We start from the raw sequence: 24,248 nt of genomic DNA on the forward strand, positions 1-24,248 counted from the left end.
TAAAAAAGAGAGCTAGGAAAGAGGAATAATGGAAGGGAAGGAGGAAGGTTAAAAAGTAGAAGTGCTGATTTTTAATTGTGATTTTTGACTAATACTTAACCACCTTGCATAAAAAAGATTTACTTACTTTCTATGTGTGAGTTTCTTGCCTGCATTTATATAAACATACTGTGTATGCGCATGGTGCCTGCAGAAGCCAGAAAAGGGTGCTGGGTCCCCTGGAAATGGAGTTGCAGAAGGTTGTTAGCTGTTGCATGGGAGCTAGGAACCAAACCCAGGTCCTCTGCAAGAACAGCCAGTACTCTTAACCTCTAAGCCACCTCTCCAGCCCCCTATTCATATCTTTAAACTGACATTTTGAAGTGTGTTCCTACTTGTTTACTTGATGTTTTAAAATGCCTTAGTGAAATTTCAAAAGCTTTGACGGCCCATCAGACTTACAATCATGACACAAACGGAACCCAAGTATGTTTTCCAAAATCTTCTTTGACAGCTTGCAGGGTCAGTCGGTGTGAAGCTGCTTATCCCAAAACCTTGATGGCATTTGTATCTTAACTGGTTTCTGGATAACAGTTTTACAGTGATGACACAGAGTTTGACCTACAGAGAAGGAAGCATTACTCAGTGAGGAAGTGTTTGGATGTAGGGGAGGTCATTGTTACAGCTTCCATTCATAAAGAGAATCCAAATCTTAAATTTTTAATGTTTTCATCTATTTATTTCTTGTGTGGGGGAGGTGCGCAAGTCACACATGGAGGTCAGAGAACAACTTGAAGGAGCTGATTATCTCCTTCCACTGTGTGGGTCTCTGGGATTGAACTCGGGTCATAGGGCTTAGCAGCAAGCACTTTTACGTGCTGAGCCATCCTGCTGGCCCCAAATCCTAAATTCATAAAACTGGCAATGGAGAAGAAGTTGGGTGTGACCTGCTTCAACAGCAGCATTTTGTGTGTGAACATGGCAGCTAACAGAGGAGGACAGTCACTTGATCAAGGTCCCAAACCTAAGTCCTTCTTAGAACTTGACCCTAGATATTCAGTTTTCATAATCAAAGGACATGTCAAAGAAGCTAAGGAGTTCCTTTTATCATTGGAACCTTAATTTCTCACCCTGGCCTCTCAAGATCGAACCTGTTGTTCTATTTTTAGCTTAGAGGATCAAAATAAAGCATTTCACATCATTTTTGCATTTCTCCCCTCATGGGACAGCCATGGGGCCCCACTGATTCCTACATCTGCTCATCTATTTGAATTTACCAGTGGGCCCCCTGAGGCTTTTGCCTGGAACCCTCAGACAGCCTCTTGTACTAGTTTTTGAGTAGGATCTGATGATGACTGAATTCTCAGGACCAGACACAAAGGCAAAGCTTTCATTGATTGTCAACTTGACAGGATTCTCAATAGCTTAAGATGAATGCCACTGGGACTGTAAGAGCTTTTCCAGAGAGTACTAACTGAGTGGAGGAAAAGTCACCCTCAAAGTGAGTATCCCCGTCTTGTCCAATGGATAGCCCAGCCATGAAGAGATTGGAGGCAAAGAGCAGCATGAATCTGCCTTGTCTTCTCCCTAAGGGAGCATTGAAGTGCTGCTGATGTCATCTACCTCCAAAATCAGGATCCAGCTTCTCTAGCCTCCTACATGGACTTCGTATCCACAACTCTCCAGGGAACACCAGACCTTTAGCACTGGACTGGAACTACAGAGCCTTCAGCATCATGGACTGAGAATCTAACATTGTTCTCATTCTCTGGCAGGCAGAGTGCCATTGTTGAGCAACTCAGACCCAGTCATGGAAGTCAAGCTAAGAGACGCCCTTTTGTAATACGTTTGTACATTCAGTTGGTTCTGTTCCTCTAGGGAGCCTGGTCAAACATCCTACTCAAAGCAGACTATTGACATTTTACGAGATTAGAAGTGGTAGAATCTCCATTTACTGAGACTAAAATGGAGGGTCCTTGAGGTGGAGTCACTTTTATAAAGTGACCCAGTCAGAACCCTGCAGAGCCCTCTCTGAAACCAGGAACACAGCACCTTGACAAAGAGAAGGAATGTAGCATATGGAAGGATCCAAGGGAAGATATGTCACCAGCCATTTAAAACTCCATATCAGTTTGATATCTCAATTGCTTGCTAGAATCGCCTTTAAAGCGAGAAAACTGCTGGAGGGGATTGCCAGAGAGATGCTGACAGGGATTGACAAGAAGAACATTGATTTGCTAACCCCCACTGCCTCAAAGTCCCTCCAAACAACACAAGGCCTCCATCTCCTGCGCAAGGCCACCAGGCCAAGTGGCTGGCTGCCAGCCTGCTGTAAATCAGCTTTTGAATGTAACCTTCCCTCTGGCCTCCCCATTAGGATCAGTGCAAAGCAAGGAAAACAAGGGGCATCCCTCTGTGACTGTTACCACAGGAAGAAATTCAGAGGATGGGATAGAAAAAGAAAATCACAGTAGTGGAGGCAGGGGCATGCATTTCAGAAATCAACAAGGGGCTTTCTAAATAATGAAGAGCTAGAAGCAGGTTAAAATGAAAATAACCGTGGCGTGCAAAATTATCAGTGTAGCTCTACAAAGGAAATGTTTAAACACAGCCAGACTCTTTGGAACATAACCAAAGGACTCCTGTTGTCTCCGAAGCTATTCACAATAAATGGCCCCTGTGACTGCAATGTGCCAATTAAATAGTTTGTTTCTGCCTCACCCTTCATTTGGCAGACAGCTCTGTTGTAAATCTGCATATTGGGACCTTGGAAAAGTTGTTTCTTAGTGGCACCCCCCAGAGTTGACTCTTTGCTTAACACAGAATGTAAATATGTCACTGTGTTGACTGGGAGTCAAGAGAAAAATGCCAGTTGAAAAGAAATAGCCAAGTTCCGGATTAAGGATGCTTGAAATGTTCTAGTTAACCAAGTACGATTTAAGTGTCAGAGAGGGTACCAGGAGTAATGGCTCTGAAGATGAGGAACAATTTCAGGACAAAATTTTTTAAGCTTTATTTTTATGTGTCTGTGTGTTTGTGTATCTGTGTATGTGTGTGTGTATTCTTGTGTATGTGTGTGTATACATGTGTGTTTATCTGTGTATGTGTGTGTGTGTGTGTGTGTATGTGTGTGTATCTGTGTGTGTGTGTGGGCCCACCATGGAGGTCAGAGGACAACTTGAAGGAGTCGGTACTTTCCTTCTATTGTGTGGGTTCCCACGGTCAAACTCCTATCATTAGACATCCTTGCCTGCTGAGCCATCTCACCTGCCCAACTTTAAGATTTTTAAGGTGAAATCTAGAAATGCAGCATAAGAATCTCGTCATCAAGAGACAGACTTCATCAAGAGACAGACTTATCTCCGAAGACTGGATGACGTCAGTCAAGGCGTAAGAGACTGTCAGGGACCTGAGCAGCCACTTGACATAATTCAATCTTGCAAAGAGCAGTAATCATATTTAAACATTTTTGCATATTTCTCATTTCTATTATTGATTTAGGATTTAGCAACATGAACCACGAACAGCTGCTAACTGGCTGGAATGTTGTTAGCAGACTTTATGGAGAGAGGCCTAGTTTCACTAAAAAGCCCTCTGAAACAGTCCTCCAGAACTCTCTGGAAAACAGAGATCTTTGTTGTAAACTGTAAATGACTTATTTGCAAAGAGGAAAATTGAGTACCTTCCACCAGGTTTAATAAGTGGGCAGGTGCAGTGAACATCGGGATACAGTAACCTGGGAGAGTGGCACCTCTACTTACCACTGACCATGTTAGACTAAGTCACAAGCTCCCAGGAAAATCTGGTTCCCATCTGTCAACTAAAGACCTAATATGGAGCAGAAATGGGGATGGGATGGTTCAGCCTGGACCCATCTTCTTCACAAGGTGAAGAACTCCTAATATGTGTTTCCCTGGGCTTGACCTGTGGATGAAATATATCAACATTAACGGCAACAAAACTACTTCAACAAATATTATCTTTATTTTTGAAAAATAAACATTTGCAGGAAAGCTGCAAAAAGAATATAGACTTCCTACACTGCTGTGGATATCGCTCTGTATAAATGAAAGTGCTGATTGGCCAGTAGCCAGGCAGGAAGTAAAGGTGCGACAAGCAGAGAGGAGAATTCTGGGAGATGGAAGGCTGAGTCAGGAGACACTGCCAGCCACTACCATGAGAAAGATGATGTAAGATACTGGTAAGCCATGAGCCACGTGGAAAGGTATAGATTTATAGAAATGGGTTAATTTAAGATATAAGAACTAGATAGCAAGAAGCCTGCCACGGCCATACAGTTTATAGGTAATATAAGTCTTTGTGTGTTTGCTTGGGTCCGAGCGGCTGCGGGACTGGCAGGTGAGAGAGATTTGTCCTGACCGTGAGCCAGGCAGCAACACTACACAGTCCATTTTATACAACCAAGGTATCCTTGGCCAGTGTAACACATCTAGTTTGTTCCTGTTTTCTGGACCCCAGATTTATCTGGATGCTTCACTCATGTCTTCCTTAACTTCCATATAGGATATTTAGTTGCACCAATGAGCCATTTTCCTTTAATCTCTGGTCTGCAACAAGTCTGTTTTTTATAACTAGTCTTTAGATGCTGGCCTCTAAATTCAGCCATTAGCAGTACAGCTGAGGCTAAACTGTACCTCTTAGCAATGGGGGATTCTAGGTATGGGATTTTGAGTTTTCTGTAAGAAAAATTTGTCTTTTCTCTGTGATTAGCTCAGTTATTTATTTATGCCACTATGGCCCCATGTATAATTATTTTACATACTGGTTTATAGTTTGATATATATATATATATATATATATATATATATATATATGTTATACTATGGGTTCTAATTCAATATTATTATTGTTATTGTTGCTCAAGTTTCAGCTTTGACCATCTAGAGCTCTCTGGGGTAACTCCTGTATCTCTTTCCTATGCCCCCTTCCTTTAAGGTTTTGAGTCCTTTTTTTATTGTCTGTTACTGCAAGATAACCCAGGCTTATATTACCCATGTCCCAGTCCCAGAATCACACATTTATCCAAAGAACCTTGATTCTCATTACTTGGAGAAAAGTATTTTAGAATCAAGATCTTTGGGTTGAATGCGCTTTTAGCTATTGGGTGTCATTAGCTAACAGAAGTAAGGACTACATAATTATATAGCGTGATACACAACTGTATACCCACACAATGAGAGGTAAGTGTGTGTACGCTTATCTATCTAGATATACATCTATCTATGCTTTTATGAAGTTAAACATGAGTTCATACTGATGTCTCAGACTAATCCAGTAAAGCATGGTCCTCCTGACCCTCACTCCATGCTTATCTGTCACTTCCCACTCCAATAGCAAGAAACCTGGCTTCTCTCCATCATCCATTTACTTACACGTCTAATACCAATATACATATCATGCACTTTCAGAATTGTTAACCTGCATTCTTAGAAGCAAAATGACCAGCTAGAATCCAATGTCTATCCTATTAATTCCTAGTGAAAACATTGCTTTCTAGCATCATTTAGGGCACCTCCTTGACCACTCATACCCATACATTATCACATATCATTTGTGGTATGGTTTGGTTTGTGTGATGTAACCTGCATTGCATCCTAGTTGTCATTTTAGCTTGAGTGTATTAAAAATCACTTCTCCAGATGTACTCTTCTGTTGCTTTGAGACAATATTTTTATTGGTACTTTTGATTTCTAAACACATATAAATTTCAAATTTGCCAGTACAGTTGGGGTGAGGTTTGAGGGAAATTCTTCCTGGTTGGAGGTCTGGCCCCACCATCCATCTGACTGGGAGTATTTGTATTTATTCAACCTTCAGTCCAGAAGTACTGTAAAGTATGACTTGAGCTGACATGCCACCGTGTTAGTCAGGGCTCTCAGAGGACTGTAACTAAGAGAAATCTATATATATTGGCTTGTATGACATGTCATTCACATTGGATAGGTTGAGATCTGGCAGCTCTTCAGTCCACAAGGCTGTTTGCCTCAACAGTCCCAATCTGGAGCTAAAAGCCTAGAGGATCCCCAAAGAACTGTTGGACTTCACTCCAAGTCAGAATGCCGAAGAGTTTGGACTTTGGTATCAGTAAAGTCTAGTTGCAGCAGCAGCTGCAGCAGAGTAGACAAAACTCAGTAGCAAGTTGGGAAGAGAAACAGAAAAAAAAGCAAACATTTTTGCTTTGGCTCTTCTTATATCAGGGCTGCCATAAGAAGGTCCTGATATATTTAGGGTGAATCTTCCTACTTCAATTAACCTAATCAAGAAAAAATCCCTCACAGGGATGACCAGAGTCTAACCTAATATACATAATCCCCCATGGGTAATTCTAGATCCTGTCAAGCTGACAATATTAACCAGCAAACCACCGGAGAAGAACAAAAAAGGCATTAGTTAAAAATATTGAATAAGGCCTGGGGAGATGGCTCAGTAGGTAAAGAGATTGCCGTGCCAGCATGAGAGCTGGAGTCTGAATCTCCAGAACATGCATTTGTCTGTAATCTTAGCGCTCCTATGGTGAGACCAGAAGTGAAGACAGAGAATTCCTGGAAGGTCACAGGTCAGCTAGCTTGATGCACATGAGAGAATAAGAGAGCATGTCTCAACCTATGTGGAAGGTGACAGTCAACATCTGACGTTGTCCTTTGCTCTACATTTGCAAGCTGTGGCATGTATACTCCTGGATTCATACACTTAAACACACTAGCACATACATATCACATATAACACTCAGAGAAAGAAAGGAGACAGAGAGAGAGAGACAGACAGACACATACACACACAGAGACAGAGAGTTAAAAAAATACTGAACAACAAAGTTAAGCCAAGGTTGAATCCTAAAACATGCTGACTTCCACATAACAACTTCTGTCAAGGTCAGGAACACAGAGCATCAGGAGAGTAACAGACAGCTTGTCCTTCTGTGTCTGTCAAGCCAGGATACTGAATGATTGGTTCACATGATTTCTCCTGAAGCACTTGGTGTGCTGAATTCCCCCTCCGGGTGTGCCTAAGTCATTCTATCTCCCCCTCATTCTCCTTCGCTTCCTCCTTCCTAACCATGCTGCTCCTTACCTCTCTGCCTTGCAAATGCTGAGCCCTGTGTCTGCCTCACAGACACAGCCCAGCCTCACATCAGCCCTCAAAACTCCAATTGTTACCACTTGGTCAAATCAAATCTGAGCTTCTTCAAGGGACAGTCTTCAGTGTTAAGGTTTTTACAAATACTCCCTCAAACATATATTGAACTCTCTCCATTGGCTAACTCAATGCAGTAATGCACTCTGAAGCCCAACAATGGAAATAATTGTTGGCCTTCACGGAGTGGGTCACCTACTATTCTAAGACTACCATAGAATCTCAACATTGTGAGAGACAAATCATCATGAAATGTATGGGATGGTCACATGACTTTCCCTGGAGAGATAAAGAAATTTCCATAGTTCCAAAGAAAGAGGACCCCAACAGGACAATAAAAGGATCCTGTCCACATCTAATATGGTGGCCTAATAAGTTGCAGAAGCACAAATTACTCAAAGCCAAGTGCACTACCTTTAGTCCCCTGGGTACTTACCAGCAACTGCACTACTGAAGAGTCCCACCTAGTCAGTTAGTTACCTCATATACAACCTTGGAGATGGGAGGGGCTGCTGCCCTCCTGCTCATCCTCTGGGTATCATGACCCAAGACATCTCTGGCCCCTTTGAACCTAAGCCAACTTGCAGGTCCAGCATGGATCTCATCCTGAGGTTCCTCCCTCTGAGGTTGAAAGGTCCCAAGGTGAGGCTATGTGTGATAATGGAGCACGGCGGGAAGAAGGTCAAGAAACACTGGCCTGGGGATGCGGTGCTCCATTCCCACTCTTGCCCAGAGCTACTGAAATTATTTAGGAATGGGTCACATGCTGGCTAATCTTGATTGTCAACTTGACTACATCTGAAGTCAACCAAAACCCAAGCGGCTGGGCATTCCTGTGAGGGATTCTCTTGATCAGATTACTGAATCAGGAAGACTCATCCTAAAATCTTGGCCACACCTTCCATGGTCTGTCTACCTAAAAGGACTTAAATGAAGGAAACCTTGCTTTTGGCCTGATTATCTTCACTCTTGTTAGCAAGTCCATCTATCCTATTGCTGCCAAATGTCTTAGGTTTCCAACGTTAACTGAAGAGCATCAACTCTCCAGGACTCCTCCAGGACTCCAATGCTAGATTGGGGTTGATAGACATGCAACCTTGTGGACTCAACAGCTACCATGTTCTTGGCCTTTCTACCAGGGTTCAGTGATTGTTGGACTACCCGGATCACATCTTATAAGCCAACCTAATAAAGCTCCTCTAAGATATTCATTGTCTTAGATACAGTCCTTTAGAGAACCCTGACTAATACAGCTCATGTGCTGTGTGCTTGGATTCTCTCATTTAATCCTTAAAACAAGCCGCACAATTTTTGCAACACACCGAAGAGCAGCAAAATATAAAGAATTTGTATATATCTTCTAAGAGACACAGCATGCGCACAGTGGAAGATGGGATATTTATTTAACTGTGGACTTAAGCCTGTAGCTACACCATCAGTTTGCTTCAGGACCACGTGGCTACATGATTCCACTGCTGTCATGGGCCTGTGTATTCCGGACTCTGGGACCATAACCACCACTGCAGTCACACTCGGTAGCCTTGGCTAACAAAGAAACAAGTACATAGTCACATCAAGCATGTTTACTGTGCTCAGCCCCATGCCTCACTTTCTGCCTTGGCCCTCCCTCTCCTGCCATTTGAAATTGTCACTAGCCAGCTGCGTGGGCTCTTGACCTTCCAGCATCTATGGTCCAATGTGCGCGCATGTGCTTTAGAATCCATGTGTCTTTCAATCATGAGGTTTAAACTGGGTAAGTTCATTCTTAGGGAAACGGCAGGTGAGCCTCTCCAGGTGGGAGGGCATGACATTTCTGCTGAGTGCCACCTCAGCACCCCTTGCCTCCTCCACAGAGGAGTATTTTAATAGAAGGTTAATGGAGGGCACACAGAACAAAAAGAAAACCCTACCATCGTTATTCCATGTTTTACTGTAATAGAGGTCAGCCCTCCCAGTTCCTTCCTCATATCCATCTTCAGAATGAATTGTTTAGCCCATGAAAACAAAGCTAGTTTATTTATGATGCCAGAGAAGCTGTAAATGTGCTCCTGATCTGTGCATTGACTAATTAGATTAATTAAGCCTGCATGCATTTCAGAGCAGGCAGGCAGGTGGCAAATAACTTTTGAGATGATTTATATGATATATTCCATCAAGCTTGCAGTTGATAAATAATATTGCATTCATTCCATTAAGATATCGAAGTGGAGGAAGGAAGCAGTGCATTCTTGGCTCTGTGTTCCTACCATCAGAGCAACTGTTGGGGTCACTTCAAGAGATATAATTCATGATATTTGAAACAACAAGGAGAAACCACATAAGCCAAGACTCAAGACTCAACTTCGTCATGGCAATCCCTTACCATATGCAGACATGATTCTTTGCTGTGGATTTTGGGAAGAGAGATGGGACCTGAATCTTAATAACATGTCATGGCTGTTTGCTATCAAATTTTACTAAAAATTTCCATGTCATTTCTTTACTAATAAACTTATTTTCAGGTGATAGCTCTTGTAAATGAGGGTGATATTGGGTGGATACCAGCTCTCTTTCTCTGTGGTCCTCAGATGTCAACGCACCTCAAAATTACTAACAATGTTTATACAAGTGCATAGTCCTAAGCCCTGCTCCCAGGAGGTCTGTATGGAGCCCATTCTCCTATTTAATTTTGTTCTTCTTTTCAACCCACACCTAAGATGTCAATATTATTACTCCATATTATCAGAATCTTGTGGTTTGGTCTTTGATCACATAGGATGCTCGTTTGTTGGATATATTAACCTTGTTTTGTCTCTGAGCGTATTAAGGATTTGCTAATGAATATGAAAATTCAAATCTCTGTCTTCACTTGAAAACTCTGAATCAAAATCCACAAGGCTAATATAAGGTACTCTGTAGTATAACAAAACACACAGGTGATTCTTATGTGTACTGAAATTCAACAACCACATTTTGGGGGCAAGAAATACTGAATATGGTTGTCACAGATCATGGAAGAGTGTGTTCTGTTTCCTTTCTACAGGTTCCATCTTGTATAGAAGACAAAGATGCATGTCTCAGCTGGCCTATGACCATCACATTTCAAAAAATCAACTTGGGCCTGGATAGATGTTAGCACTGGAATCATACTAGATCGCCCTTACCTCTAGATCACCTTTTGCCTTCGTGCTTTTTCTGGTCCAAGTCTAAGAGGCCTGCATAATCACTTCCATCCTCTTGAGGGCTGCTCCTAGCTTTCCTCTAGGATAGACAATGGGGAGAAAGTGATTCAATAGGAAACCTCAGAAACTACTGTTGTGGGTATAATATTGTAACATGCAGATGCTGTTATAAAGACTGACAGAAGAAACGGATTCATGAAATGGACCCCAATGAAAACCTGCTATTTTACCCAACCCAGATAACCCATTTTAATACAGGAGATTGGCAGGGAAAGTGGAGAGAAGAAAACTTCATTGAGGAAGCTGGAGCAGGGAAGAACCAGGTAAACAAGAAAAGGAGTGCCCTGTCTTCTATGGAGAGCAGTAGCTCAAGCTGAGCATCCATCAGAGCCATCTGATGATGTCTGTATTGAAGCTTTTCACCACTGAAACAGGAAGAGGGAGCCACAATGAGGAATTTCATTATAAGATGCTGTCTCAACATCTCAGACCACACTAGGCAGGAATAAACTGGATGAAAAAGGAGAACTTTCAGGCCTGGGAGGGAACATTAGATGACCTAAGCAGATGGTCCTCCTTCATCCTTCTGGCTAAATGGTTACTCGCCCTACAGCACCAAGGACTTTAGACTGGAGAGTCTCTATATCTCTTGCATCATTCCAGCATTCATTTCTTCTGCTCTTGGCTCTGTACTATTTTCTCCTTCCATCATGGAAATTCATATTATTCATAATAATTTCTTTAGCTGCTTCTATCAGCCTCCTAAAGAGGAACTTTGCCAGGAGCAGTGCGTCTGGGGACCTGAGGTGAGAACAAGATCTTCCTCGATGGAGACAGAGAAGATTCCAGCTCCAGAATGAAAAACCTCATAAACAGTGGTGCATTAGAGCCTCTTTATGGATGGATGAGCTCTGTTTTTGCAGTGAAAGAGACATCTTTCAACTTTACAAAAATGTATCCTAGAGATAGGGATAGAAAGAGTCCATGGTGTAGAACTTCCCACCAAATGCAGAGTTCTTTGAAAAGTGAAAGGCCTACATCCCTGAAATCAACGGAGAAACATAAGGAGAAACATAAATGTGGCTGTATGAAGACCCCAGCTTTTGAGAGCTGGAGCTTGGAATGACAGGCTAGAAAAGTAGCAGACCATGGCCTACAAAAACAGACCTCACAAAGAGAAATGGTGGAAACTTTTAACACCTCTTTCCTGATGGGCTGGATGTTAGCGATCCAGCCAATCAGGGCCCACCTGGTCCTCATTACCTGTGGCCATCTTCCACCTTCCAGACTTTCTCCCAGACCCCAAGGTGGACGAAGATGAAGACTTCAGGACTCGGCTGTAGCCACAACATATAAAAGATGTGTTTGTTGGCTCCCTGAGCCTGAGGCAGAGTTCCACGGAGACAAGGACGGTGCTCTTGTGCCAGAGTGCTCTGCCAGGTCAGGGAGGTCCTCCAAGACAGCCTCCAGGGTTCCATCAGCAGCTGCACTGGCAGACTTGCTTCAGTCACCAGAGACCTGAGACCCTAGTCTTCAAGACCTGCTGGAGACAGGTGACCTACTCCTTTTATTTGGGTGACTGATCTATAAACTTGCTGGGCAAAATACTGCTCTCCACTGACACACGAAAGCCCTTCAAGTATTTTTCAGGCTGTAACCAGTCTCTCAGTTAGCACCCCAAAGCCTCTGAGAGCACAGGGCTGTAACCCTTGCAATTTCTCAACTAGTCACCCCAAAGCCAACTTTGGATCAGAGCTGAAACAGCTCTCCACTGGCATCCTCTTGCCAAGAAGGTTTTGGAGTACTTTCTTCCAACATGGCAAATAAAGTTACTTCTATTTTCTCTTTTCTGTCTGCCCACTCCATTCTCGGAGGGGAAGGCAGACAAGAACCCTGTAGGAGCCAGAAGACGGTCTCCACCCACCACCTGGTTCGCTAGCATATTTTAAATGCCTACCCATGAACATTGTCATTGAGATGTTCTGTATTCAGCTATAATTTCAGGATTAGTCACAGTTAAGCTGTTTTCCTTTATAAACAAGCATCTGCTGGAAAATAATTCTTGAGAAGTCTACCTGTCTTTTAGCCTTGTCATAATGGGGGCTGACTTGACCTTGGATCTGTCTTGTAAAAAGCCAAACAATCAAACACAAGCCCTTTGTTGTACAGATATTTCCTTCTACTGGAAACCCTCTCTCCTGGAAAGAAAAGGGAGGCTTGATAGGTCTCAGGAAGTACATAACACTTACAAGGCTCAGAAGGTAAACAAAATGTCACAAGTCTCAAGTTCTTGAAACATAGAAGAGTCACAAGCTCCTTCCCAAGGTTATAGAAGTAATAGCAATTACTGAGAAGAGGAGAGTCTCTGACTAGTGGAGTGGTCTGCAAATGGTTCAAGAGCTCCAGGGATGTAAGTCTGGGGAGCCGTTACTATGCTGAGGTGCGCTTTTCGGTGATTTGTGCTCCTGTAAATACTGCCGATAAACTCACTTGTTCACTAGGCTGGGTTTGAGTAGAACCATTCTCTGGTTCGTCTGTGCCTTGTCTGAGATGGATGAATGCTTGTTCAGCTCTCTCCTCAGCCAAAGGCATCCAATACCCAGGCAGTTAAAACGTAAGTACAATTAAACCAAGAGCACGTGATTTGATTTCGTTCTAGTCTCTTAATTAGTGATCTCAATCAGGCTCCTGTCTCCTTATAACTTTATGTTCTGACAGTTCATAAAATGTTCTTAAGTATCATAATGAGATATGCAGAAGGTAAGTTTAGGGAAGATCAAAGGGTGTCAACTGCACCTATACAAAGTGCACTGCCAATCCAAGGCATTCTTTGTTACCATGATTGAGCACTAAATTTAGAGATAAAATTCTTCCAAGTAAGGCCTACCAGAGATAAGATACACGTCATAATTCTTAGCATTTAGAAGGGAAAAAAATCTATCAATTCTTTAAGGTACAAAACTCTAAATTTGCTCATTAAAGTATGAACTCTGGCAAATATATGTATTCAAATTTGTGACCACTACCACAGCCCGTAGAGGTGGTCAACCACACCTAAAGCTCTCTCTCTCACTCACAGTCCCACCAATCTCCTCCTATGCACCTTAGCCACAGAAGGATCACTACTTCCAGTCATTATATTTTTACATTTTCCATAATTTCATCATCACACAGTCATACAGTTTTTGAAATGCCTGGTTTCTTTCATGTCACATACTTCTATGATTCAGGCATGCTGTTCCATGTGCCAATAGCTCATTTTTCTTTGTTGATGAGTATATTTCTTTGTAGAATTGGATCAAGGTGTGTTTTCCATTCATCAGTTGAATTCTTTTTTTCCAGTTTTGACTCCTCAACACAACCACTGTAAGTCCCCATCTCTGAGTATTTGTGTGAACATATGTTTGCATTTCTTTTGGGGAATTACTTGGGGGTTGCTTACATCATTGGGTCTTTTGGCTTAGCAGTTACAGAAACTGGGTAGTTTTTTGTTGTTTATTTGTTTAGGGTACTGGGAGTTGAACCCAGGGCCTTGTGTATGTTAGGTCTTGGAAGTACACCATTTTCATTTTTATTTTGAGGTGCAGGCTTCTTGAACGCCTCCTTGTGGTTTTAATTTGCATCTTCTTAATGACTGATGATATTGAATGTCTACCCACATGCCTTGTCATGTATAACAAGAGTCTGCTCTGATTCTTTTACACTTGATAAATCAAGTTGTTTGCAACATCAGAAAGGGAACAACGTATTCATAAATCATAAGTAAAGTAAATATTCTGACTAACCATAAATATTCCTGAGAGTCTCAGGACAAAAATGATCGACTAAACTAGAAAACATATCCAAGTTCAAGGATCAGGGTGGACAGCAAAGGCTTTCATTTGGGAGCCATGGATCCTGAGATTAGTGTAGGGCAGTAAACTAAGACCCCTCCACCCCCAACCCCAACCCCTGCACGAAGCAGGGACCTCAGGACATGTGTTGACTTACAGAGCAAAGATAAACATGGGAAACTTAAATTGATGCATCCTTGCCATGTCCTGCCCAGAGGACAATTCTGATATCTTCTGGTGACAATCTCTTCCCTCTGCATGGTTCCTCCATGACAGATGGAGAAAGCAACCTCAAATCAGTAACGGCTCTGTTTACAAGCCAAGACAGAGCTGATCTCTGGTATAGAGGATGCACCATCCATACAGGGTATTTTCATTCTTTTTCTTCGTACATTTCTTACTTCTGGGGGGTTGGAAGATGTAGGACCATGGAATATCCATCTGGCTATCCAAGGGCATTTCTGAGTGAGCACATTGTAGAAAAAAGATCGTGATGGAGTGCTCAGAATGGTGAAGGTAAATGTAGTCCATATCTCTATAATGACTGGAAGGGGGATGTGTTAATGGGAGGTAATCATTTCACCATGCTGTTTCTGTTTCTCTTGAGCAGTAGATTAGAATTCAGTTTGAGGGAAAACATTCCTCTGTTTCAGGAAAAGCATCTTAATGAATTACTTTGATTATTTCAAGCTGAATCTTGAATAGGAGTAAACTAGAGCTCTCCAAATGGAGCCAGGGCAGAAGGCCTATGACAAAATGACCCCCATATAGTGCACTGTGGGGATTCCGGTAACTCCATATCCATTTCAACTTTTATGATCAGTTTTACAGTGTCACATCTTTAACACACACACACACACACACACACACACACACACACACACACACACATATATATACACATATATATTTCAAATTGTCTTTAAATTTATCTTTTATGTATATATATGTGTGGTATGCATTTGGGTGCACACATATGTGTGTAGGTGTGCATGTATGTGTGCACATGTATGTAAAGGCCAGAGGTTCACCTGTGGCATCTTTCCTAATTGCTCTCCACTTTATTTACTGAAGCAGAGTCTCTCACTGAACCTGAAGCTTGTCAATTCTAGCTACTCTGTCTCCTTTCCCAGTATTGGGGTTACAGGCAGCCATGTCTGCATTGCGTTTTTGTGGGTTCTGGGGATATGAACTCTGATCCTCATGCTTGCATGATGATTGCTTTATCCACTGAGCCATCTCCAAACCCCCTATACTATCTCTCCTTGCATAAAAAGGGAACAGTGTTAAAACTAAGGAAACACCAATTAAGTATGGTCTTCCGTTAGTTAGGATGATCACTACTGGTTTATTCCTTGTAGAAAAATGCCATACTGTTTTAGCCTGTTTTCTGTAAATCTTAAAGTGTTGGAACTTTGGCTGTTTTAGAGAAATGGTGTCTTTTGAAGACAGAGCTTGTCTGGCATGCTTAGGTGGCACAAACATTGCTTCCTTGGTGTGTCTTGGCTCTGGGTATATTTACCTTCACATGTTTAAAGACAAAGAGAAACAGTATGGTGAAGAATCACTCTTGTGGGTTGCCCTGCAGGGACTCAGTTTGGTGAGAAGAATGTGGAGGGTGGCATGATGCAATGGCAGGAGCCCGCACATAACTTACGATGATTTCCCTGTTTATTTTTAAAAGCAACTGATTTACTCATAAAGGAGCCCCAGATCACATTGTTTCTCTCTCCTATGAGCACATTAGTTATCTGAGTATAAGCAATGCCTTTTCTTTCTTTTTTTTTGTTTTGTTTTGTTTTTGTTTTTTGAGACAGGGTTTCCCTGAGTAGCTTTGCGCCTTTCCTGGAACTCACTTGCTAGCCCAGGCTGGCCTTGAACTCACGGAGATCCACCTGGCTCTGCCTCCCGAGTGCTAGGATTAAAGGCATGTGCCACCAACGCCTGGCAGCAATGCCTTTACATTCTTTTTAGCAGCACAGAATAGTCTGTACTAAGTAGGTCCTTAGTAAACAGATGCAATTGGAATGAATCTTATGAAGCCATTGATGAACACAAAGTAGTAATATGTATAGTGTAAGAAAATATAGTCAGCTAATAGTCTCGTCAATTAGATATAACAGATGTTTGCGACATCTTTTAAAATGAACTTCCATTAAAATTACTGAAGCAATTAAGTAGACATCACAGATTTCTCCTGTTGGGAGAGCTTTTTCACACAGGAAAAAAATACTAAAAGGTTTTCAGTTCAACAAGCAAAAACCATATTTTGAAAGATTAATTTCCATCTTTTTGACATCCTTGTCACTCAAAGATAGAAAACTTGATTTAGGGGTTTCAAACTCTGTCATTTAGAACGAGTTTCAAGCTGTGGTTGTCTATGTGAAATTTCAGCAATACTGTTTTCCTGGCCAAGTCATCACAGCCTTCGAGATAGAACTTGCAACATAGACTCTGGCAGATTCTAAATGGAGCAGATTGAATATTGATGCAACGTCAAAAGAGTTCCATAATTAAAGGTGCATCTTTATAGCATCTCCTTTCATCCATTCATTTATTTAGGAAATGTTTATTGAACACCACCTATTTTCCAGACACTGCTTTAGCAAAGCCTTTCTGCTTCTTGAATGAGAAGTTAGCTGAATGAATTAGCAAACGTATGAATGGAGGAATGGGTGGATGGAAGGACGGATGGACAGATGGATGGATGGATGGATGGGTGGATGGATGGATGGATAGATGGGTGGATGGATAGACAGATGGGTGACTGAATGGATGAAAGCAACAAAAGAATGCCTGGATGGATGAGTCAATGACTAAATGAATCAACAAAAGAGTGAGCAAAGAGATGCCTTCACCATCCAATCATGGTGGTAATTAAGAAAGACTCCTGATTAAGAGAGACTTCCAGGAAGTGATAGCCCTGTGGATCTTTCTGTTGGGGGTGTGACCTCTAACAGCACCCTTCTCCTATGAATCTGACATATGAGTATTGATCTTACACCTTCCCACCCTTCCATGTTTCCATTCAGAGAATGAGCTGGATATCTTCACTGAGTCCTTGTCTTTCCCTTCTTCCTGTAACCACTAAAAGTCTTGCTTCTCTTTTCTACCCACTAGGGTGTACTCCATGCCATACTCCAGTTTCTTAGGGATGTGTGACTTAGTATCTTGTTATCATGGGCTGATCTATGAATTTTTGATAGTCGTATCTTTTTCTTAGTTAAACTTTTTATTATGAAGAATTTAAAATATAAAAACAATAAGCAAAATAATATAGTCATTGTTCATATACCTATCATACCTATCTGCAAATACTATCAACCCAAGGCTATCATCTGTCCCCTCATCCTTCACCCTAGGCTGATCCTACCCCAAACATCCTCTGGCCCTGAAATGACTGTGCTCCAGTCATCCCTTCAGTCTCTAACCAAGGCAGACCCTGCTCCGTCTATCTCCCCAGCCTCCTACTCATAGCCGACCTGGCACATCCATTCCCTTATCTTCTAACCTAGGGCCGAGCCTGGCCCATCTAGTCCCTCAGCCTTGAATGGAGAATGGAGCCTGCCCTGTCTAGCCCCTCAGCTTCTGTTCCACACTTAAATAATATTATTTTTTAAGCATTTCACCCAGAATCATGTGTTTTCTGTTTAGCCCTTTTTTTTATTATTAAGAAATTTTCTGTTCATTTTACATACCAACCACAGACCCCCCCCTCCTCCTTCCTCCTCCCCTCCAAGCTTCTCCCCCAACCCACCTCCAATTCCCACTTCTTCCAAGGCAAGGTCTCCCTTGGGGAGTCAGCAGAGCCTGGTACATTCAGTTGAGGCAGGTCCAAGCCCCTCCTCCTTGCACCAAGGCTGAACAAGGTGTCCAACCATAGGCACTGGGCTCCAAAAAGCCGGCTCATGCACCAGGGATGGATCCCAATCTCACTGCCTGGGGGCCCCCTCTCGTTTATCCAGAGGGCCTAGTCCAGTCCCATGGGGGCTCCTCAGCTATTGGTAAGCAGTTCATGAGTTTCCACTAGTTTGATTGGCCATCTCTGTATGTTTTCCCATCATGATCTTGGTGTTCCTTGCTCATAGAATCCCTCCTCTCTCTCATTGATTGGACTCCTGGAGCTCAGTCTGGCACCTGGTTGTGGATCTCTGCTTCTGCTTCTATCAGTCACTGGATGAAGGCTCTATAATGACAGTTATGGTATTCATCACTCTGATCACTAGAGTAGGCCAGCTCAGGCACCCTCTCCACTATTGCCAGTAGTCTAAGATGGGGTCATCCTAGTGGATTCCTGGGAACTTCCCTATCACTCTGTTTCTCCCTATTCCCATGATGTCTTCATTTATCACGGTATCTCTTTCCTTGCTCTCCCACTCTGTCCCTGTTCTAGCTCCAACCTCCCATTCCCCTAACTTCTCATCCCCCACCCCTTGCCCTCCATTACCCTCCTTCACCCTCAGTTTGCTCATGTAGATCTCACCTATTTCTCCTTCACTGGGTAATCTGTGTGTCCTTCCTAGGGTCCTCCCTGCTAGCTAGCCTCCCTGGAGCTGTGGGTTGCAGTCTGTTAACCTTCTTCTTAATGACGACATTTTTTTTTGGTAAAACTCCAAATTACTCAAAGTAGTGAAAATGATACTATTCATCTACAACAGGACAATTGGGGAAGTAAATAGATTAACAAAATCACCCAGATACAAGAGGGGAAAGAACAAAGATATTCTTGGTGGTGGTGAAATTTGAGACCAGAAACTGCAATTTGTTTTCTTTCTACTTCTTGTCTCCGGGTCTGTCTCTTTACTGGTCTACTGGAGTCTCAAACACAGTGACTCTCCCTACACATGGGACAAACCTGCAGCACCATCCCTGCCTTTACTTCCTATTAAGTTCATGATTTTGGAGGAAAGAGATACTTATTTACCCCATTCCCACCCCTGACTACTGTGCTCTTAAAAATCCTGGGAGTACTGTGATTGGCCCAGTACCTTGCGTGGACTGAAGTAAGGGGGCTGGACTACTTCTGATTGATGCTACAATGGCCATGCCTAGTTCTCATCCACTGGGATTAACTGGAAGGAGACACAATTATGGGAAGTGAAGAGATCTACTGTTTATTGAGCTTATCCTTTGACACCAGAAATGTGAGTTGTATAAATGAAAACAACCTAAACAATAAGTATGATTACTGCCCTGTGAATGAAGAAAGGGAAATTCAGAGAAATTGCCTAACCTTCAGCTTTTTTGTTATCCCTGTTTGTATCCTTATTCCTGAATCAGGTGTTCTGAAGCACAGGACGGGCAGACAGTGAGTAAAGAAGGCATTTTGAGACACAGACTACAAGTGATTTTGATGGTTGTGAGTCTTAGATGCATATACTGCGATATGAAACTCTACCCTTAACTCCCCTGCATCTCAGTTTCCTGATGTGGTAAGTCACCCTCATAATATCTACCTTGCCGAACTGGTTGCAAGGGTTGCAAAGAGGAATGTATGCAATGTGATGAATCTCACACAGTGCCCAACTTAGAGTAGGAAACAAGTAAATGGTTGTGATTGTTATCCATTAGTAGTACAATACGCTGCTCCTGGTGAGCACAAAGAGATGATTATTGAATGTAAAAATAAGTCCAGGATCACCAACTGGGATAAAAGGCCACGATTCTGAAATGAAAACACTTTGCCTTCATTATTTCTTTAAAAGCGAGAGCCAAAGAACCATAGGCATGTATTACTTTCCAAATCAATTGAGCATACTTTGCCCCAGTGCAGGAATTCAAGAAGGCCTCACTGAGGAAGGGTAGGAAGTTACTGAAAAGAGAAAAACTGAAGAGAAGAAAAAAAAAAAGAAAAAAAAACTGACCTAAAAAGTGAAATGTTTGACTGGTTTCATCCAATTAGGGTAGATATTTCATCTCTGGTTCCAATTTGAAAAAGAAGCCAATAAAATTGCTTTAAAGAGTAGAATTGTAGCAATGAATGGTTCTAGCCTTCTAAATCTACCTGACATGCAGTGTCTGTGTTTGATGAAGAATGGACAACTACTTCTGTTTGCCCAGCTGGAAAGGATTGGCAGTAAAAGGCGAAAGACAATTCTGGAGAAATACCACCCTGGGAATATACACTTCGGACTCTAGATAAAGTTGTCTGTCTCAATTTGCAACTTTTCAGCCATGTTTCCTGTTAAAATAATGTGGCTCAATGGGTGGGAGCATGTGCCTCTGTGTGCATGTGTGCGTGTGTGCGTGCATGTGTGTGTGTGTGTGTGTGTGTGTGTGTGTGTGTGTGTGTGTGTGTGTGTTGGAAGAGGGGTGCAGATGAATGTTACAAAGAAATCTGAGTCAGTGAGATTGGAAATTTCATATACCCCCACTCTGAATTCGGTTTCTGGAACCAGGGAATTCTAGTTAAAGGAAGATCCAAATAGGTCTCTGAGGCCCCTTGCCTACCTGAAAATTTCTGCATCATCCCCTGCTGCAATCAGTAAAATCTCGTGACCCATTTTCAAACAGTTGAAGATTCACAGGATGCTTTTGTATATCCTTCATACTTTCAAAGAGACCTACGTAGGGCAAGAGGGGTGAATAAGTAGTTAAAAGCGCTGGGTGCTCTTCCAGAGAATCTGAGTTCAATTCCCAGCACGTACATAAGGCAGCTCACATCGACTGTAACACCAGGTCTAGGGAAACAAATGCCCTCTTCTAGCCTCTGCAGATATCTGCACACATAGGACACATACTGACACACATAAACATACTCATGTACATAAAGAAAATGAAATATTTTTTTAAATGGTCTAACTGACTAAACCCGTGCAAACAGGACACTGGGGGATGAGATTACAGGGCTTTATAAACTTAAGAAAGGGGAACTAAAAAAAAGTGACCAAACTAGCTTGGAGACTCAGGTTAAGTGAGAACTCTATGAGCAGCTGTCTTATGGTTTTAGTGCTGTGAAGAGACAACATGACCACAGAAACTCCATAAAGGAAAATATTTAACTGAGGCTGGCTTATAGGCTGTCTTAGTTACGGTTTCTGTTGCTATGAAGAGACACCATGACCATGGCAACTCTTATAAAGGAAAGCATTTAATTGGGTGGCTTACAGTTTCATGGTGGGACTTGGCAGCGTGCAAGCAAACATGGTGCTGGAGAAGGAGCTGAGAGTGGAGAAGGAGCTGCATCTTAATCCATAGGCAATAGGAAGTGAACGAAACTAAACATAGTTTGAATATAGGAAACCTCAAAGCCTGCCTACACAGTGACACACTTCCTCCAAAAGACCACACCTACTTCAACAAGACCACAACTCCTAATAGTGCCACTCCCTATGAGCTTATGGGGGCCAATTACATTCAAACTGTCACACAAGTTCAGAGGTTTATCCGTTATCATGTGGTAGAAGGCACGGCAGTGTACAGGTAAACATGGTGCTGGAGAGGGAGTCAAGAATTCTACATGTGGATCAGCAGGCAGCAGGAAGAGAGAAAGAGACCCTGGGCCTGGCTTGAGCATTTGAAACCTAAAAGCCCACCCCCAGTGACACACTTTCTCCAACAAGGCCACACCTATTCCAACAAGGCCACATCTCCTAATAGTGCCTCTCCCTATGAGCCTGTGGAGGCCATTTTCATTCAAACCACCACAGCATCCAAAGGAAATTATCATACTTGATCAAGTACTTAGACAGCGGGAAAAGAGGGGAAAAGGCCTGCATTAGAACTGTAAGAATGATGGATTGATGCTCAAATGTACGGCTGCCATTTCATCTTGGTTGGTACCCCACCCACAGGTTCAAAAATTAACTATTTTGCTATTGCTACCCAGAGTCTGTGGAATTCTTTATCAAGAGGAGAGTGCCTCATGTCCCATACTCTTGTCCATACTAAGTTCTGGAAATGTACTCAGGCACCTGAAAAGAAAGTTTAAATATCTGATAGAAGTGGTCAAGGATGGCAAAGTGTGTGTGTGTGAAGAGTCATGTGTTGAATGGCCTTTTGGATGGTTAAAGAGCAGGCATTTTCTTATCATTATAGCAAGCTACAATCTGAAAGAAATACTGTCTATGGCAGAAAGACAAAAATGGGTAGAGGGACCACAGTGACTAAGATGGTAACACACCTTTTATATCCAGCATCTTGGACTTTGGCTGAGCTTTGAGAAGAACTAGGAGTGTTTTCCTTACTCTACTGTCTGGGTGAAATCCCATTGATGTTCAGAATCAAATAATTGTAGAGAAATAACATCTATCCAAAATCTGTGATTCTAAGGGGAACAAGTTCCTTTAAGAGTCAACAGGGTTGCCTAATTTTAAAATGGGGTATAGAACTAATGAGAATGTTCTCAAAAAATTAAAATAAATATATAAGAAACATTTAAAATATTTAATAACTTCAACCATTAAGGAAATGAATATTAAAACTCCTTTGAGATTTCATCTTACACAAGTCAAAATTGTCAGGATTAACAAAACAAATGACAGCACATGCCAGTGAGGATGGGGAAAAAGAGAACACTTTTCACTGCTGGTGAGAATGCGAACTTACACAGCCACTATCAAAATCAGTGTGAAAGTTCCTTCAAAAGCTGAAAATAGAGCTACTACACGATACAGCTCTACTACCTTTCTTGGGCATATACACAAAGGGCTCTACATCTTCTTACAGAGTTACTTGCTCATCCATGTTCATTTTCTGCTCTATTCATAATAGCCAGAAATTGGAAAGAGCCTAAATATCCATCAGCTGATGAATGGATAATAAAAATGTAGTATATTAGCAGAATGGAATATTATTCATCTGATCAGAAAAATGAAGTTATGAAATTTGGAGATAAATGAATTGAGTTAGAAACAATCAACCTGAGTGAGGTAACCTAGACCCAGATGACAAACACTGTGTGTTTTCTCTTATATGTAGACGCTAGCTTTTAAGCTGTAGATACATGTGTTTCCTTCAGAATATCCACAGAGTTAGATAGCTAGTAAGAGAGGAGGGGAGAGCAGGGAATTTTCCAAGGAAGGGAGATAGAACTTAAAGCTATTAAGAGATAAACAGGAAACTGGAATAAGAAAGCCAAATGGGAGGGAGATGGGAACAACAGAATAGAGGGGAGGAATACAGAGTGATAACTAACATTAAAGGCCTTTTGAAAAGCCGTATAGAAACCTACTATTAGAGAAGTTTCCTAAAGCACATACTCATATAAAAGGAATTTAAATGAAGTTACCTTATATTTGGGGAGACAATACCCCAGCTAGACATTATATGCTACCAAAGCAAACCTTCAGCACCTGGAATGTACTCCATATTTCTGAGTCATTGTCCAAGGGGGTCCCATAGACCCCACCAAATATTACAGGCTTACTGTCTACACTATTGGTTACTCTCCACAACCTGATGGTAAGGCCCTATTTGCTGAAGATACCACATACTTATGTTCGAGGAAATGGAGAAATTGAGCTGGCCAACAAGAAGCTTCACACCTATTGGCAATTTTCAGTGCTGGAGTGTACTGTGCACACTACTGGAGGAGATAAGTAATCATCAGCCAAATTAGGTCACAAACCATGTGAGCTACAACAGTGAACTGCTTGTAAGGTGTAACCTGTGGTGCAATGGTGGTATAAACATCATGGAAGTAAACAACCACTTTTCAAATTCAATTGATGGTCTTCTCCGTGAGATGGAACCCATACCAGCACTGTTAATGAGACCAAAAATCGGAGACAAGACAGGTCTTGGACCCTAGGCAGACATCTACTGCTATTAATCTGCAAAATGAATGTAACCATAAAGTGACTCCTAATAACGTTCGGCTATGCGCCTATGCATTACCTAACTCCCATCAGAAGATCTCTTTTTTTGCAGTAGATGATAATGAACACAGAGACCTACAGATGGACAATGCACAGACACTGAGAGACTTTGGAACATTCAGCCCTAAATGGGATGTCCCTATCAAACCCCTTCCCTCAAGGCTCAGGAATCTACAGAAAGGAGGAGGCAGAAAGATTACAAGAGCCAGAGGTGTTTTCTAGATACCACAGGGCTGATGCACATATTATTTACAGAGATGATGGCAGCTGTAGCTAGAGTTTTCCTGCCTGGCCCACAGTTA

The 24,248-nt window shown here is 42.1% G+C and overlaps 1 long non-coding RNA gene across 2 annotated transcripts in view; it reads right to left on the reverse strand.

Moving 5' to 3' along the window:
• LOC128117733 (uncharacterized) overlaps positions 1–24,248 on the reverse strand; it is a 120,510-nt gene that overhangs the window by 76,731 nt on the left and 19,531 nt on the right. For both annotated transcript variants that reach the window (XR_008220894.1, XR_008220893.1), the window contains exon 2: positions 10,278–10,374. This is a non-coding gene — a long non-coding RNA (uncharacterized LOC128117733). The remainder of the gene's footprint in view (positions 1–10,277; positions 10,375–24,248) is intronic.

This window comes from Peromyscus californicus, unplaced genomic scaffold, assembly GCF_007827085.1.
Source record: "Peromyscus californicus insignis strain IS unplaced genomic scaffold, ASM782708v3 Scaffold_21__1_contigs__length_65335640, whole genome shotgun sequence".
NCBI classification, from domain to species: domain Eukaryota; kingdom Metazoa; phylum Chordata; class Mammalia; order Rodentia; family Cricetidae; genus Peromyscus; species Peromyscus californicus.